The following is a 12270-nucleotide window of genomic DNA, read 5'->3' as shown; positions in this document are numbered from 1 at the left end:
TCCCTTCAGATACTTATATACGCTGATAAGATCCCCCCTCAGTCTTCTCTTCTCCAGGCTCAACAGGCCCAGCTCCCGCAGCCTCTCCTCCTAGGAGAGATGCTCCAGTCCCTTCATTGTCTTGGTAGCCTTCTGCTGGACTCGCTCTAGTAGCTCCATGTCTCTTTTGTACTGGGGAGCCCAGAATTGGACACAATACTCCAGGTGAGGCCTCCCCAGGGCTGAGTAGAGGGGGAGGATTACCTCCCTCGGACCTGCTGGCAACACTCTGCCTAATGCAACCCAGGATCCCCTTGGCCTTCTTGGCCACAAGGGCACGTTGCTGGCTCATGGTCCACTTGTTGTTCCTGCACTTGCCTTTGTTGAACTTCATGAGGTTCCTCTCTGCCCATCTCTCCAGCCTGTTGAGGTTCCTCTGGATGGCAGCACAGCCCTCTGGCGTCTCAGCCACTCCCCCCAGTTTTGTGTCATCAGCAAACTTGCTGGGGAGGCACTCTGTCCCTTCATCCAAGTTATTGATGAATATGCTCAACAAGACTGGACCCAGTATTGACCCCTGGGGGACACCGCCACCTACAGGCCGCCAACCAGACTTTGCACTACTGATCACAACCCTCGGAGCTCTGCCATTCAGCCAGTTCTCGATCCACCTCACTGTCCACTCATCTAGCCCACACTTCCTGAGCTTGCCTATGAGGATGTGATGGGGGACAGTGTCAAAAGCTCTGCTGAAGTCCAAGTAGACAGCATCCACTGCTCTCCCCTCCTCTACCCAGCCAGTCATCCCATCGTAGAAGGTTATCAGATTGGCTAAGCATGATTTCCCTTTGGTGAATCCGTGCTGACCACTCCTGATCACCTTCTTGTCCTCCATACGCTTAGAGATGACCTCCAGGATGAGCTGTTCCACCACCTTTCCGGGGATGGAGGTGAGGCTGACAGGCCTGTAGTTTCCTGACTCCTCCTTCTTGCCCTTTCTGAAGACTGGAGTGACACTGGCTTTCTTCCTGTCCTCACGTACCTCTCTTCTCCATGACCTTCCCAAGATGGTGGGAGAGTGGCCTAGCAAAAACATCCAGCAGCTCCCTCAGCACTCGGGGGTGCATCCTAGCAGGGCCCACGGACTTGTGGATGTCAAGTTTGTCTAAACGATCTCTAACCCAATCCTCCTCGACCAAGGGAAAGTCTTCCTTTCTCCAGACTTCCTCTCTTGTCTCCAGGGTCTGGAATTCCTGAGGGCTGGCCTTAGAAGTAAAGACTGAAGCAAAGAAGGCTTTCAGCAACTCTACCTTCTCTGACTCCTTCATCACCAGGGCCCCCGCCCCATTCAGTAGTGGGCCCGCATTTTCCCTAGCCTTCCTTTTGCTATTGATGTATTTGAAGAAGCCCTTCTAACTGTCCTTGACATCCCTTGCCAGCTTTAACTCCAAATGGGCCTTGGCCTTCCTTGTCTCATCCCTGCACACTCTGACAACATTCCTATATTCCTCCTAAGTGGTCTTTCCCTGCTTCCACATTCTGTAGACTTCCTTCTTCTGTTTGAGTGTTGTCAGGAGTTCCTTGCTCATCCATGCAGGTCTCCTGCCCTCTTTGCTCAACTTGTTGCTCATGAGGATGCACCGTTCTTGAGTCTGGGGGAAGTGATCCTTGAATATCACTTCCCCTTCCTTCTAGGGCCCTAACCCATGGGATTCCTCCAAGTAGGTCCCTGAAGAGGCCAAAATTTGCTCTCCTGAAGTCCAGGGTTGTGATCCTACTTGCTTTGCCCTGCTTCCTCCTCACAGGATCCTGAACTCCACCATTTCACAGTCACCGCAGCCAAGGCTGCCCCCAGCCTTCACATCTCCAACCAGTCCTTCCTTGTTTGTTAGCACAAGGTCCAGCTGCACACCTCTCCTTGTTGGCTCCTCTATCACCTACGTCAGAAAGTTATCATCAGCACTGTCCAGGAACCTCCTGAACTGCTTGTGCCTTGCTGTGTTATTCCTCCAGCAGATGTCAGGGTGGTTGAAGTCCCCCATGAGAACCCGGGCCTGTGATCATGAGGCTACATCTTTTTTTTCTCTTGCTAAAAAAATACACACAAATGAAGCAAATCATGATATGGGCTAAAATTCAACTCCAGCCCAAAGCTTACACCTCCACCCTGAAAGTGAAAGCTATTTATTCTGTGGTGAAAACAGTACTCCATTGATGTCAAATAGTTATCAAGATAGATAGGGTCATTTTGCGTAATGAGCTTAGGATTCAGAAGAAACAACATTGCTTGCTTGGTCTTTGATTCAAATTCCTTTGAAGTCTGGTTGATTTTAATGGGCTTTAGATGAAAGTCCTGCACAAATAATCACAAACATTTCTAACTGATTTAGAAAAGGGACTTGTTTGGAGACTTTGGCACAAGATTTGTTCATAAAAGAGGATGCTTAAGTATGTACTTAATGTTCAGCTTGCAGGCAGCACACAAGACAGAATAAAAGCCTTTAGAGACATCATTCTACAGTCAATGCAGAAGTATCTTAGGACAAACAGCTAACTTTAACAAGCCTATTGCCCTCTTGGGCATAAATAATGCCTCTCAGTAATAAAATCTGTTTGTTAGTCAGGTTCTTACTAGCAGCTGCTTATCCTTCTAGCAAATGTGGAAGGCAGCTTAATCCATTTATTCCCTCCTTGAAAACTATGTGCAAAAAAGCATGGGGTGTTCTAGGGAGAAGAAAGGTCGTAAACATATGGCATGAACATGCCATATGAAACCACGTGGTGCCCTTTCTTCCAGACCAGTTTACTTTGCAGTTCTTCCATTCATTCTTCTTAAAGCTTCAAAGAGGTTTTTCAGCACCAGTTTAGCCTCTTAACCGCTCTGTGAGACAAGCAAATATTATTTCCAGTACTTTAAAGAAAAAGGGGGAAAAAAGTGACTCCCCCAAGGTGACATAGGAATATTGCTGCAGAGCCAGGAATAGAAGTCAGATACCCTGACTCCCTGTCTGGTGCTTCCTTAAATATATGACCATCTGCTCTCCTGCTGGAAGTATAGATACTATATGCTGACTTCAACAAGCTGGCTGCTAAGCCTGTTAGTTTATCCTCTTTTTATCCCATACTGATATCATCTCAAGCTAAGCTTTTGGCCTGGAGTCAAAGTGATTTCCAGTATTTGAATGATTCGACCTGCTTGTTATTGTTTTAACCTTGCACCACACATATGCTCGGCTATTTGTGACTTATCTGCATACAGGATGTGTAGTAACAGTCTCAGACTAGAACTGTTTTGTTTTAAGATTCCATACTGAAACATACGACACGTTTTAAACAGCTAACATATAGCAGTGAGTTTGACCCTGGGAGCTGCCTGCACTCAGACTTCCTACAGAGCTGCCTGCAACTTTCAAGGGCAAAGAGACTATTAAAAAGACAAAAAAGTTAAACACATCTGTCTCTCCACAAACATCAGTTCACCATGTCAAGCTTCCCCAGTTACACAGCTAAATCCCTGTACTGACTCCATCTGAACTAAAAATCAGACTAGAACTAAATGGAAATCAGCATAATCAAAATTGTTTTAAATTCGTCACCTTAACTCTGACTAAGTCATCCTCCAGTAAATCTCCTTCTCTCATGGCTGCGGAAAGCTCATGCTGTGTATGCAAGCCAGATTCATCACTCAGGAAGGTCAATATAGCAGTGTGCTGAGTAATATGCCTTAAATCCTAGTCTTTTGCTGTCTGTGCCTCTGAAGAAGGAGGCTGGGTAATTCGGCTGTTCTAATAAAATATCCTCTGGGTATCACTTCAGCTTTGCTTGGAGGAAGCACACAATGAGTTGACAGTTCTGTTTCCCATTGACTTGTCATGGGAGATAGCTAACTCCACAGGTATTGTCTTTTTCTGTGAGCATTTTAGGAGGTTTCTCAGTCTTTTTCTGAGCAATATTCCAAATATTCCCATTCATTCTACAATATTAAGTGTATAGTCTTAATTCTGTACCACACATCTTCAGCACTATGTTGTATTGTCTGAAATTTGAATTATAGTTCCTCTCAGTATGCCAAGTCTTCAGCTTTTACAGCTATATTAGGGAAAGATCTTTCTGAAATTTTCTGGACTCCACTGTGATTCGACAGTGCTAACAGTTCTCAAGCTTCATTTGCTGCAGCCACAGTCCTGAATGGGAATATACTGGAAGCTGCACTAAGTTAAGACAGCTCTCTTCCAGAGTCAACTTGCTGAATTTTCCTCTCTCTCTCAGGAATTATACTGAAAACCTTCCATTAACCTTACATCCGGGAGTTTAAAAATAATCTTAAAACAGAGAGAATTCCAGCCAACATACACTAGATTAGGACAACATTACTGCAAATCTTAAAATTAGTGCCACTAAGCTGACCTTAAGTGTCCTGTGGATCATCAAGTGACATAGGACACTTAAGCTTCAGCTTAGTGGAACTAATTAGAGGACTGGTAAATGATCTAATAATTTCAAAAGATACACATTTACACTCACTTTCAAAGATTTCTCCATAGTCTTTACATCATTTGTACACACACATACTCACACATTTTGAGCCAGAGCTGGAAATCTCAGTGTGTTGTGTCAGTGTAGGAATTAACAGCTGCCTTTTCTCCACATGTCCTGTGATGCAGGGACATCTTTGTTTTTTCCAGAGCAGCTTCAGGTACCCACTCAGTAAGCAGTTGCTTAGGGAAATGGGCTGAAGCAGACTGGCAAAATCTGTATTGCTTTAATAAGACTAGCAGAGCAGCTCCCTCAAACACCATTTTTCTTAACCAGGACAGGAAGGTGTTATGAGTGAATTGTCATTCCTTAATTTTTCCTTATTGTTTCCTTAACAGGTGGCCTCGATGGTTATTTTGCCTTCATCTTTCGGACAGCAAAATGCCACTGCTAAGGAAACTTGAGCTGGCCCTCTGACATACAATCTGAATTCAAGATGGTATTTACAGCCTGTTACTCAGAGGTAACAAACACCATTGATCCAGTTCTAGGAGTTAGGGGTGATCGCTTTTTGCAAGAGTTGTGCACAAAATCCTACAGTTCTTGTATAAGCACAGTTCCTGTGGGAAATTTGTCTGCATAAGAATTGTGTATTTAAATTAAAAAATATATATATTCTAGCAGTGTCGCAGATGCAGATGCAGATGTGAATTATTGAACCTGAAGTCCATGCATGCAAGCTGGCTACAAAATATTGCCCTAGTAGTTTGATCAAAAGGAAGGTTAAATTTGCTGACAGTTTTTAATGTGCCTGAAGTTGATGTCAGAAAGAGCAGTCAGTTTTCACACTCACCTTCTTCTCCAGACCTAAAAACTTTCACTCATAAGAATAGCTTCTGGTGACATGATTAGAACTTACAATTTCAGAGGTGTTGCTCTGGGGGGGAAAAGATTTTCAGAAGTATTTGATCCTATATTGAGGTTCTGAGTAGGCAAGAATTAGGCAGGAATCCCTGATTTTACAAAAGAAATAAAACTTCTTGTAAATCTTTTGCGGTCAAAAAAACTTCAATGTGTTCTGTTTTAATCAGGCCTTTTTAAAACAACTTTTTAAAGAAGGTGTCACATAACATTAAACGCCTATTTTACTTATATTTTTAAATAAAATAATTACCTGTGTAGGTAAATAAACCAGTATTATTTTATTGCTACTAGCAGAACTGTAGAAGACAGCACGCAAGCCTCTATTATTGCTTAATGGTTAAAAACAAGCTTACTGCACTGCATTCTAGAATAACCAACATTATTTTTAATGAGTTCTATTACAAGAGATAAAATACTTTATGAACTATTTAAACATGGCATAAATGATTAGATGCAAATATGCTTGCATACAATTTCTTAGACTCAAACTATATATACTGTGGTCACTTAGTATAGGTAATTAATAATAATAAAATAATAATAATAATAATAATAATAATAATAATAATAATAATAATAATAATAATAATAATAATAAGTTAGGTAATTACCTTTTGCAGCTATACAACATTTTCATACTAACCTTTGGCCTCAGTTCTATCAACAAAGTGATTCATTCTTAGCTTTCTCTCTAATACCAGCACCACTGAGCATAACAAATTAACATAACATGCATACAGCTAAGTATCTGTGTAAGTGTATGTAAGGTGAGTAACACTACAGACCTCTCAACCTGCATGAAGATCTGATAAACTCGATTGTGATGTCTCTGGGGAATCGTGGTGATAATTAACAGAAGCAACAGTACTTGAGAGAAGATCCCAAAACAGATCCAAGATCTTGTCTGAGTCAGACAAGTCCATTCTACATAACTTATATTTATTGATATTTCCAATGTATTTTTGCAAATGAGCCTTAAAAATGGCTTTTTTCAACCATCCTTGACCAGGCTTGAAGGATGTTATGTGAGTATGGGTGTAAAATGCAGTCGAAGCAGCTTGTATTTTGGTGTCTGATTTTGCAAAAAATTGTTTTGGCTGCTAATAATATTTCAGGAAAGGCTCGGGGGAAGGGTCTGGCTAGTAAAGCTTCAAAATGCTTATTGTGACAGAGCTAGGTAGGCTTGCGGCAAGGGTGTTGACAGGGCCTGCGTTGAAGAGTTCTGGTCACAAGGTTTGGGGTTCTTCAGGGAGAGGGAACTTTTTCTTTTGTAGTTAGTCAAGACTTTCTCCAGATTCAGGGCTGAAGTATGTTACTACTGTGTGCACAAAGAGTGGATCTGAAAACATCAGCCAGGTCTACCTGGAAAGGCTTACAAAACTAAGCAACTCGGCATGGGAACATCCCCGTTGGACAGAGAGGGAAGGCAGGCTCTGGGCTGCACTGAGGCTACCATTCTGCTACGAAGCAAGGCGTACAGCCAAGATGTATGCGAGCACCAGGACTCAGGGTGCACCATGAGACCTCCTAAGTGACTTGCCCATGGGCAGACAGATAAGTGGTGGCAAGCAGGGAGGTAAACTCAGATTCCCCATGAGGGAATCTGATCTGCCTTAGTGCCAGATCATCTTATCCTCTGTTCAGCAGGAAGAGGAACAAGTGTTTTTGATACCTCAATAGTTATTCTTCTCCTCTTTTTTTTTTACTCAGCAAATACTGAGTTGTTTGACTCAGCAAATAAATGTTTCTTTTCTTTTCTTTTCTTTTCTTTTCTTTTCTTTTCCTTTCTTTTCTTTTCTTTTCTTTTCTTTTCTTTTCTTTTCTTTTTTCTTTTCCTTTCTTTTCTTTTCTTTTCTTTTCTTTTCTTTTCTTTTCTTTTCTTTTCTTTTCTTTTCTTCTCTCTTCTCTTCTCTTCTCTTCTCTTCTCTTCTCTTCTCTTCTCTTCTCTTCTTTTTTATGCTTGAATATCAAACCTACCATCAGCAATGGAAAGTCCTCTTTTCATTCTGCATCTGCAGGAATCAAGCCAACCTTCATCCACCTCAATACCACCTTTTTGGGGGTGTGTAGTTTCAGAGAAAAAAGAGGTGCTGTACTATGTACAGACTATACTGAGAATGACATCTCCGTGCTGACATCAGTGAAGTATTCATCATTTTGTACTATTCGTTGAGCATAGGCTGGTACAGAGCAAATCTCCAAACATACATGCACATGCATACTTTTTTGCATGCTTAACTTCCCAATCTCCATTCTTTTCCATATGGTTATATAGAAAAGAGCCAGACTGAAGTTTCATTTAAAAGATAGTGCATCCCTGTGACAAATCATTCATTAGCAAATTGGAGCATGTTCTAAGACAACAGAAGCAAATGCATTGGTATTCTTCACCCTCTTACTGCCTCATACGCCACAGTACATGGGGATTAGGTTGCCTTTGTACTTCCCAGAGAGTTCCCCATGTCAAGGCACTGTCTGTTGTTCCTGTAAAGCTGATTTCTAGCTGCTGAGCCAGCATAAAAGGCAAGCCACAACCCGTTATTAGTCTTTAATATGTATATTTAAAACCATTAAATCATCTTTTATTACATAACTGAAATTACTTCAAATGGGCCTCCATTTTTGATCTCCCCTGCTTCCCCAGCTATTGTGTGCAAAAAAGTCTGAACGTACAGATATATAATCTCCTCCATGTCAAGCAGTTGTATAGTTCTCAAATCTCGTCTTATCTGTATCAGTACAAATCAGATTTCAGTGACAATTCTCTCTATTTACACCAGGCTCTGTACAGTCAGAGCCAGGTTCACCAGCTGTTCTCTAGACCAGAAAGAGAAAACTAGGCTTGCATAACAATTCAAGGTTTTGCCTTTGAAGTTCTAGAGCCAGAACCTCATCTGGTGTATACTGATGTAGTGCTCTGACTTTAATTTAAACCAGCTGATGAGCTACTCCCCCTTTCCCTGCACTCGCCATATACTTCCCCGCCATTCGAAAGGGTGATCAAGTTCAGATGACATCTTATGTGTGGAGGAAACTGTACCATGAAAATCAAACAGGCAAATGCAGAAAATTTATCAAGTGTCCTTTGTGGATTGAACTGATGAGAGTAAACCGTGACACGTACTCATAAATGACAAAGAGTATTCAGTAAATTGCCTCTATCTGGAGGCATGGATAGAATCCTGTAAGTATAGTAGTGAAAAGTAAAAAGAAATTCTCCTGTTTATCAAAATTTACATCTTGCTACATAATGCAAGAACATATCTGTCTTTTGATGGGTGCCATGGCAACAATATCACTAGAGTATTGCATGGGAACGTTTTCAGAGCCAGGAAATAGGATGAAATGAGAAGCTCACTGGTTATCTGTGGACAGAAGGACTTTTGCCGCAGACCCCACGACAGATTCTCCTTCTCCTTGTTCCCAGTCTGTTATTTAGAGTTGCCACCACGTTCATACTTTCCCTTTATGCTGCCAATGTCCAGAGTTGGTGAAAAAAAAGGCAAGAACTGCTACTACTAAAAGGATACAACTTAAACCTGGCTCAGAGATCCATAATATTTGCATCATTTAGAAGAGATGAACAATACAGAAATGCTAAAACAACTATGGTTATTAGTGAAGAACAGAGAAACATAATTACGTGCTTAGCAAAACCAGACTTAAAAATCGTATTTGCTTGAAAGGTATATGTGCATGAAGAGGTCAACAGATAACCACCATGTTCCGTTGCTAGTTTTTACTGGCTCTGCTTTTGTTCTGAGACAACTAATTTCAGCACACACGGCCTGGGAATGAACACTCCACTTTGTTGAGATCAACAAAACACCTGCAATTCTTCCTGAATTATTGAATTATTGAATACTGTAGTGCCAGCAAAGAGGAAGTGAAACTAATACCTCATTCAAGCAAGCTTATTTGCTCTGAGATTTGTGTGGAAAAAGGACAGCTTAGCATTAATAAATGGTAATATAAAGTGTTACTTATTGCAATGGCCAGGAACAAAACTAGCTTTAGAGGGAAGTTTTAGTAATAGTTCTGAATACTACAATTTTCTTCTTTTTAGCTATTGCCCAGTGACACTTCTTTAGGCTTCTGCACGTAGAGCATTATTAGACCCCTTGTCTACGCAGAAACACGGTCAAGTTACCTGAGAAGCGACTTTCATTCCCTTAATTCCAAGGTCTGGTTTATATAGAGGTTGACTTATTAACAGCAATCAAACTCTTGCAGTGTACTCCTAGACCCCCTTTCGTAGTCACTTTTGAACCTGTTGGCCAATCTGAGAGCAAGATAAAAGTTTAAAGATGGTTCCTGGGTGTTTCTTGAGAATGAGTGGCTGGGTGGTTGATATATATATACGATACTCCTGAAGAAAAGGTTGGAGTAAAGGCTCAAGCATGTTTTTAGACGTAAGCATATCCAAGCAGGAGAGAACTGCAGGTCCTCAGGGTTTTCAAATCCTGCTGCTTGTGGAAATGATTTGTTTTTCCAGGCCCTCAGTGTTCCCATTCTGCATTACTTCACAGACCTTGTTTCATTTTTGCTCAGATGGCACTAGTTTATTTTCTGTTCACACAAGAGCCTTCTTGACCCTTGCAGCACCCATCTTCTGCCTTCCTGTTTCTTGATCTCATTTTAGATCTGTTCGTGCATCCTGCAATGTTTAACCTCATCCTTGGGCCGATGAAGTTTGTTATATAATTACATTGGTAAAGCCTTCTCACAATGTTTTCTTATCGATTGTGTGATATATAACAATGACCTGAGCTTGTCACCCCTTTTGTATGTGGATATCCTTCAGATGAGCAGGAGAATTCAAAGCATGAATAGTGTATGGATTATTCTCAAGGGAAAAAATACCGAATAAGCCAGTTCCATCATCACGTTTTATTGTTTTGTAACAAGAGAACTTTTATGGATCCGAAAATGTACAACTGTAGCATGTGAAAAAACAGGAGTCAGAAAAGATAGTATGCGTTCCTTTGTGATTCGCAGGACAGATGGTTAAGTTTAATGATTTGTATGAATGATTTGTATGGGTCTTTTTTTCAGACTTCCCTGTGGCCCAGAAATAAAATACGCTGCCTTCGTACAAGGAGCTGGCCAAATATATAGTTGCTCTTCGCAGCTGAGTCTGCAGTCTTTAAGTCATAGCTACATAATTACATGTGAGCCCTATATTTGCTTTCTCTTCTTTAAGCAGCCTTCAATTCATTGAAGATCTTCCCATTCCTGAGCAATTTAGTTTACTTACTAAATGACCTATTTTCACTTTACATCTTGGTGAGAACCTTGGCCTTGCTACAGATTGGATACACTCGTGAGATTCCTTTAGTGAGTCAAACACCACAGCGAATGCCTGGGTGCCACCCATTACCAAGATACAGCAACAGACTGAATGAGTCATATCCAGCCTCCAGGTTCCCCCTTCCTTGTGCAGGAGAAGTTTCTAGCCGCTGCACTTACAAAGCGTTCCAAACGTGAACAGGGGGCAGAAACATAACACATGGTCCTCAGTCTGCAGGCAGACTGCAAAATGGTATAGAAATGTTAGCCTCACTGGCAGATAGGCTAAAAACATTTGTTTAGCGTCTGTTTCGCTCAAAGATTGGGGATTTTGCAGAAGTAAAGATTCAAGAAACTGACACCTCTGAAGTCTCACTGTCAGCAGCAACATACTGCTTGGAACTATAAATCAGTGTAGGTAAGACAAAGTAACATCTTGAATTACTGAGACAACATAAAGCAAGATACTTTAAAAAGCAAGGTGATTATTATGGCAGACTACTACATTTCCATACTGCTTGTGCAAGTTTCCATCTACCAGTAAGGTGTTTTAAAAAAGAAAGAAAAAATTTACTCAATATAGCGAGCACAAGAGTGCTATACCATTGTGGAACCACTAGTGGCTAATTCTGTTCAGGGTACTGGCACACAAGAGGACTGCGTGCTTCTCTACCTGGTCTTTTGTCTGTGAAGACAGGGAGCTACATACCTGGTTCAGACAACCTGACTGAAAAAGTTGAGGCAGAGGAAGCTGCTCCTCAACCCAGGTGAGAGCAGCAGCTGAACTGCAGAAGCTCGGTGTGCAGGGCTTCAGCTTTAAAAACAGCGCCAAATCCTACCTCAAGGACAGCTCTGCACACCTCCCAGCTCTCCAACACAGATGAATTGAGTATTTCATGCCTCCTTCAGTATGGGCCTCAACCACAAGTCAGCCAGCCAGCTCAGAACATCAGAATTGTTCTGACCAACCCGCTTTTTAGCTGAATTTGTATAGACAATAATTTCTCGCAGTTGCAGACCCAGAAAGAGGACACAACTAAGTTCACGTCAGGTCAGGCACCACTCTGGTATGGTTGTTAAGTTTTACAATTGCACGAAATCTATTCTTCTGCACTTGCTGAATTTCAGACAAACTCAAATGCTGAACAGTTCTCTTTGTGCTGCCAGACCTGCTATGATAATGCTTTAGTAGCACATTTTCCTTCATAGACGTGCACCACATTCAATCTGCATGTTCTGCGAGGGGTTGGGCAGTGAATTTAAACACATTGTTTATTTCCACTTAAATCTTTTTATCTCATCACTGCAATACCTTACCCATGTGTCCATGCTACTTGAGGAAGACAAAGAACATAGTACTAGCTTGTCAAGTGAAGCAAGGGCACCACCGTTAGGTAACACACAGTCACTGTAAAAAGTGTTGCTTTTTCCCTTCATGCTGACTTTGCTGTGGTTATGGTACAGCAAAATTGTGATTGAAGCTCTGATTATACCACAGAAACAAGCAGGCTTTTGTTTGCAAATGTATGCAAGGCCAAGCATTCCAATGCTCTTACTAAGTACTCCAGTACAACAAATGGATTATCAAGAGCAGAAAAGATA

At 41.5% G+C, this 12270-nt stretch overlaps 1 protein-coding gene across 5 annotated transcripts in view; it reads left to right on the top strand.

The window, feature by feature from the left end:
- Nucleotides 1-5724, top strand: part of KLF7 (KLF transcription factor 7) — a 119399-nt gene extending 113675 nt beyond the window's left edge. The window contains exon 9 of one of the 5 annotated variants that reach the window (XR_011141818.1): nucleotides 4854-5724. The gene's annotated coding sequence lies outside the window, so the exon portion shown is untranslated. The remainder of the gene's footprint in view (nucleotides 1-4853) is intronic. The other 4 variants (XR_011141815.1, XR_011141813.1, XR_011141814.1 and 1 more) reach the window with 4 other exon arrangements.
- Nucleotides 5725-12270: the final 6546 nt, after the last annotated feature.

Source organism: Struthio camelus, chromosome 6 (assembly GCF_040807025.1).
Source record: "Struthio camelus isolate bStrCam1 chromosome 6, bStrCam1.hap1, whole genome shotgun sequence".
Taxonomy (NCBI): domain Eukaryota; kingdom Metazoa; phylum Chordata; class Aves; order Struthioniformes; family Struthionidae; genus Struthio; species Struthio camelus.
The sequence above is the reverse complement of the archived record's forward strand: the minus strand, read 5'-3'. Positions and strand labels throughout refer to the sequence as shown.